This window comes from Nematolebias whitei, chromosome 11, assembly GCF_014905685.2.
Source record: "Nematolebias whitei isolate Nwh7 chromosome 11, NemWhi1, whole genome shotgun sequence".
In the NCBI taxonomy this organism is placed as follows: domain Eukaryota; kingdom Metazoa; phylum Chordata; class Actinopteri; order Cyprinodontiformes; family Rivulidae; genus Nematolebias; species Nematolebias whitei.
Genome location: NC_056508.1, coordinates 620,732 through 627,232, shown reverse-complemented (window position 1 = coordinate 627,232; position 6,501 = coordinate 620,732).

Sequence of the window (6,501 nt, the reverse complement as noted above, 5' to 3'; positions counted from 1 at the left end):
CCCCCCCCCCCCCCCTTCAAAACTGCTCTGGGACATTTATTTAGTTTTATGAATAGTTCATGAATCGGTCACTTTAACAGCCTACAAGCTCACTCTACTGTTTATTGCATTATATTTTTGTAGATGAACAGATGCTCGGATATATTCATCAATTAACACGGATTCCTCATTTTTCTGATCTGAATAAAACGTGCATTGAATTTAATGAAATGCAAACGTGAGACGTCATTTATATTTGACCCATCAAAATGAATGCGGTCATTTATTTACAGAATCAAAGTTTAACATCAAACATTTACATTAATTTGGCAAATTATGAAAATAACAACATAAGCAATCAATCAGGAAAAATCATACGGCCATGATTTTTCCGTTGATTCACCACAGACATTTATGAAAACTGTACACTTATGATCTTTTTCCCACACGGCGGTGGATGAGCACTTTACACAGACATTTCTAAATACCATACCATACCATACCAACTTTTTTATAAAGCACCTTAAAACAACCATGGCTGACACAAAGTGCTGTACATTAAAACACAACATAATAAAAGTGGAAATAAAAACAGTTTAAAAACAGAAAACATACAATTTAAAACTAGATCCTGCTGGTGTTAAAAACATACATTTTAAAAGCATACAAAATTTAAAAACTAGATCCCGCTGGTGTTAAAAGCCAAGTAGAATAAATGAGTTTTAAGACGAACTTTAAAAATGGACAGTGAAGGGGACTCTCTGACCTGCAAAGGCAAGTCGTTCCATAACTTAGGGCCCATGACAGAGAAAGCCCTGTCCCCTCTGAGCTTCCTTCTTGTTCTTGGTACCTCCAAGAGCAGCTGATCTGCTGACCTGAGAGACCGATAGGGTATGTAGGGATGAAGAAGCTCAGAGAGGTAAGCCGGGGCAAGATTATGCAGTGATTTAAAAACAAACATAAGAATTTTAAAATGAATCCTAAAATATACAGGCAGCCAGTGAAGTGAAGCCAGGACAGGGGTCACATGTTCCCTCTTTCGAGTTCCTGTTAAAAGTCGTGCAGCAGCATTCTGAACCAGCTGCAGACGTGAGAGCAGCAACTGACTGACTCCCAGATAAAGTGCATTACAGTAATCCAATCGAGTCGAAATAAAAGCGTGGATCACCATTTCAAAATGCTGCCTAGAAAGAAAAGACTTCACTGACGCCAATCGCCTTAAATGATAAAAGCTGGACTTAACCACGGCTTTGATTTGGCTGTCCAATTTAAAATCACTGTCCACCTTAAAACCAAGATCTGTAATAACAGGTTTAAAATATTTCTCCAAGGGTCCCAGGTCAATAGAGGAGGACTCACAGGAGCCACTGGGTCCAAACACCATCACCTCGGTTTTGTTTTCATTAAAATTTAAAAAGTTCAAGGCCAACCAAGCTTTAATATCTCCTAGACATTCCAGGAGATGTGTGAGCGTATGTCCATCCTTCTGCTTTAGGGGTAAATAAATCTGACAATCATCAGCGTAACAATGGAATGAAATCCCATGTTTCCTAAGGATAGAACCCAGAGGCAGTAAGTACAACGAGAAGAGCATAGGGCCCAGAATTGAGCCCTGCGGGACACCATATTGCATTGGAACTGAAGATGATTCAGAGTCATTAATTTTCACTGAAAATGTTCTCTCCTCCAAGTAAGACTTAAACCATTTAAGAACAGTGCCATCAATACCAACAATATGTCGTAATCGCGATATTAAAATGTTGTGGTCCACTGTATCAAAAGCAGCAGTTAGGTCAAGTAAAATCAGAACAACATGATTACCAGAATCACAATCAAGAAGGATGTCGTTAAAAACTCTAATTAAAGCAGATTCTGTACTGTGGAGAGTTTTAAAACCTGACTGGAAAACCTCCAGAATGCACAGCATCCTGCCGCAAATCCCTCCAGCGGATCGTGAGGACACGATATCTGGAAGAATTTCTACTTGAGAGAGGAGTTTAAAGATGGGAAAGAAGTTTAGAGGGAGTAAGATGGTGTTTGAGGGAGAGTGTTAACAGAACGGCACTCTCCGGGCTTTCTTCAGCTTCTCCTTACAGTACACTTAGGTGGTGAAATCGACTCTTTTACCTGGAGATGTCTCAGGCGAGATTCCGTTTAACGCACCCTTTCAGCGTCTCAGTAGGATGCTGTTACTCGTCCGGAGTAATGGCGAGGCTCTGTCCGACATCAGCTCACCTCAGTGGAAAATGTTATAATCCCATGAACTCGGAAGAGCTCTGTTGTCATGTCAGGATCTTCCCGGCTCCCAGAACTGGGCTTCTCCGCACAGAACTGAACAGAACTGTGTATCCAACCGAACTCCAACAGAACTGTCCCAGAACCCTCACAGAACTGGTTAGACCAGGAAGTACCGACATTTTAAAGAGCTGTTTTCCCGGTTCATCTGGGAGTATTCCCATTGGCCAGAACCGACCAGACGGGGTGTGTTTTGTGACGTAAAAGGTTAGAATGCAGCAAGAATTGTTATGGAAAGATCAGAAATGTTCTCACAGACAGAGAGAGTTTTGTTTTGGCGAGTTTAAGAAACAGGTGCCAAAACCCCCTGTTGACGTTTGAGAGGATATAAACAGGACAGTTGTTCCAACGCATGTCTGCTTCACTCCTGACCCTGGAAACGTACACTTGCTCATTCAAAGGCAGAAGTCAGAAAATGCATAAAAATCTGTAACAGACCTCAACATAAATTCTAACTTTGCATGAGAATTAAAAATCATTACACAGTTAATAAAATTGATTAGTTCACTGCAACATCTAAAATGGTTTGAACTAAGACACTTGATTATCAACATTTGTAAAATAGTAATGATAATAAAAAGAGAGTGTTCTTTCACTTGATTATCACGAAAGAGAGTCTCAGGATGGGTGAACCTGTATCTCTGGATTCAAATCAATGAAACGACAGTTTCTGTCCCACAAGGTTCTTAAGGTCAAGGGTTTTGACCTTAGGCTTAGTCGTGACACCAGATTAAGTTCACTACATTTTGCACTACTGTTATGATCAACTCGTCCTGTTTATTCTTTATTCTGGTAATTCTGGTATTGTCATTTCCACTTAATCACCTCATCAGTACATAACTGTGACTCTATATAGAACCGGTATGCACACCTTCACTTTACTAAGTTTCTCAGGTTTATACTTTATATTGCACTATTGTTTACTCTGGCCTTGCACATCCATTATCTACCTCTCATCATGTTATTGTCTTCAGTCAGCGTCCCTTTGTCTCCTGTTAGTCACTATTGAGCACGTTGCATCAGAGGTCCTGCTGCTGTTCACTTTTATATTTTTTTATATTTTTTTAATATAACTAGTTGTGTTAGTTTATTTTTGCTAATGTTGTTGTTTGCTGCAATTTGAGTAGGAGTGTAACGCAATTTCAATTTCTATGTATGTCCTGTACATATGCAGAATTGACAATAAAAATCAATCAATCAATCAATCAAACAGGAGGGGGCTCAACACACATCCCTGAGGAGAGCCAACGCTGAGGGTTATGGAGGAGGAGAAGTTGTGGATCCTCACTGACTGCAGTCTGTTTGTTAAGAAGTCTAGTACCCAGTTGCAAATGGAGGGGCTTAGTCCTAGTGTGGATAGTTTGTCCATCAGGGTTTGGGGGATCATGGTGTTGAAGGAGGATGTGAAGTCCACAAAGAGCATACGGACGTAGGAGTCGTTCTGCTCCAGGTGGGTGAGAGCAGTGTGGACCACAGAGGAGATGGCGTCTTCTGTTGGTCGATACCTCTTGCATCCATGACGTAGGAGGTTGGCTACAGAGTCATTAACCTTCTGCATTTTTAATAATCTTGTCATCTGTGGTCAGAGGACCAAGAAGGTACTTGGAGATGGTCTTGTCTTGTGGCCTTTCCTTTAAAATATTTATAATCTTCTTTCTGAGCTCATAAAACAGCTCTCGTGTGTGCCTTCTCTGATTACTGTTCAGTGTTGTGCACACAACCTTATCATCTTCTCAGTGGCTGTTTGTTTACTTTAAATGGCTAAATGTCTGATGAAAAGCTTGAAGATTTCTGTGACACTTATTAGAGCCAAACACTTCCTTTGAAATGTGACTAGAACACATAGATTAATTGTCTCTTTAAGAAAACCAACAAAACTGCCCGTACTGATTTAAAATATCTTTAGAAAATAAACAACAAATTATTTCTTCTCACAATTTTTTTTGACTCCAAGACAAACTAAAGCTATGTAGAAATACATTAAACAAATGATTTTAAGTGAATCATTTCTCAAGAAAAACAAAGCATTGTTTTAGTGTCCTGTAAGGGTGCAACACATTTATAAGTGTTTTTCTGTTGTTTTTTCCCCACCAGGAGACTGCTGGGACAGTCAGCACCAATAAAGGTCCTCATATAACCATGCTAGTCTTCATTTGTTAGCTATAGTGGCCATCTTTGATTGACTTAAAATGTTAACAGTACATCCATTTATTGCTTTCTGAGCAATTCATTAAAATGGTAAATGGTAAATGGACTGCACTTGTATAACACCTTTCTATCAGATCAAGACACTCAGAGCTCTTTACAACAATCTGTGCCTCATTGACCCGTTCATACAGCTCTATACTAGATCTCTACAAAGATAATTGAACAAATCATTCTAAAGAGACTAATCAGAGCTTTATCACATTCATACACTGATGGACACACATCAGAGGCTGTGAGGGGTTCAGTGTCTTGCCCAGGGACAATTCGGCTTGTGACTGCTGGTGGATTCAAACCCCCAACTCTTGCATTGGAGGACAACTGCTCTAACCACTCAGCAACAGCCACATGGCAACAGACCAAAATATTCAACACAAATGCTGCTTGAACTTTCTCTCAGATCTTTTAACTTACAGGTTACACTGAGCTCCCTCCATGTTGGGTCTGCAGCGACATTGACCATTTTGATCTCCACAAAACGGACCCACTGATCCACCAATGTCACACCGGCAACCTAAAAAACAGAACAAATACAAATTCCCAAGCTTGAATTCAGAAGGAAACCTGCATGAGTTTACTCTAATTCTTTCTTGAAGATTATTCACCCTGGCAGCCAAAATAGTTGTGATCCAGCAGATTATAGTAGCCGTCCTTACAAGTTGAGCACGTTCCACTGCAGACGTTGGGTTTACAGTGGCACTGACCAGTTTCCTGACAGAAACAAGAAGTAGGTTTTATTGACATTTCATCACACGTGGTACCTGAGGTCGAACAAAACTGTGTACACAGGGTACCGGTTACATCCAACAATAGCAAAAAAATATAAACTGTAAAAAGAAACAGTAAATAAAAATCTAAGATATACATGAAGAAATACGTTAAACATTAAGAGTGCAAAATACTACGGCAAACAACAGCAACACGAACATGAGTCTGTGTGAGCAGATGAGTATGGATGAATAACAAAATGAATGAATGATAACAAAAAATGTTTTTCTCATTTTATATTTAGTTAATAAATGGGCTTCACATACAAACCGGATACCAAAAAAGTTGGGACACTAAACAAATTGTGAATAAAAACTGAATGCAATGATGTGGAGATGGCAAATGTCAATTTTTTATTTGTAACATAGATGACAGATCAAAAGTTTAATCTGAGTAAATGTAACATTTTAAAGGAAAAATATGTTGATTCAAAATTTCACAGCGTCAACAAATCCCAAAAAAGTTGGGACAAGTAGCAATAAGTGGCTGGAAAAAGGAAATTGAGCATATAACGAACAGCTGGAAGACCAATTAACACTAATTAGGTCAATTGACAACACGATTGGTATAAAAAGAGCTTCTCAGAGTGTCAGTGTCTCTCAGTAGCCAAGATGGTAAGAGGATCACCAATTCCACCATTGTTGCACAGAAAGATAGTGCAGCAATACCAGAATGGTGTTACCCAGAGTAAAATAGCAAAGACTTTTAAGTTATCATCATCAACCGTGCATAACATCATCAAAAGATTCAGAGAATCTGGAACAATCGCTGTGCGTAAGGGTCAAGGCCGTAAAACTACTGGATGCTCGTGATCTCCGGGCCCTTAAACGTCACTGCACCTCAAACAGGAATGCCACTGTCAAGGAAATAACAGAATGGGCTCAGGAATACTTCCAGAAAGCATTGTCAGTGAACACAATCCACCGTGCCATCCGCCGTTGCCAGCTGAAACTCTACAGTGCAAAGAGGAAGCCATTTCTAAGCAAGCGCCACAAGCTCAGACGTTTGCACTGGGCCAGGGGTCATTTAAAATGGAGTGTGGCAAAATGAAAGACTGTTCTGTGGTCAGATGAGTCACGATTTGAAGTTCTTTATGGAACACTGGGACACCATGTCATCCGGACCAGAGAGGACAAGGATAGCCCAAGTTGTTATCAACGCTCCGTTCAGAAGCCTGCATCACTGATGGTATGGGGTTGCATGAGCGCTTGTGGCATGGGCAGCTTGCATGTCTGGAAAGGCACCATTAATGCA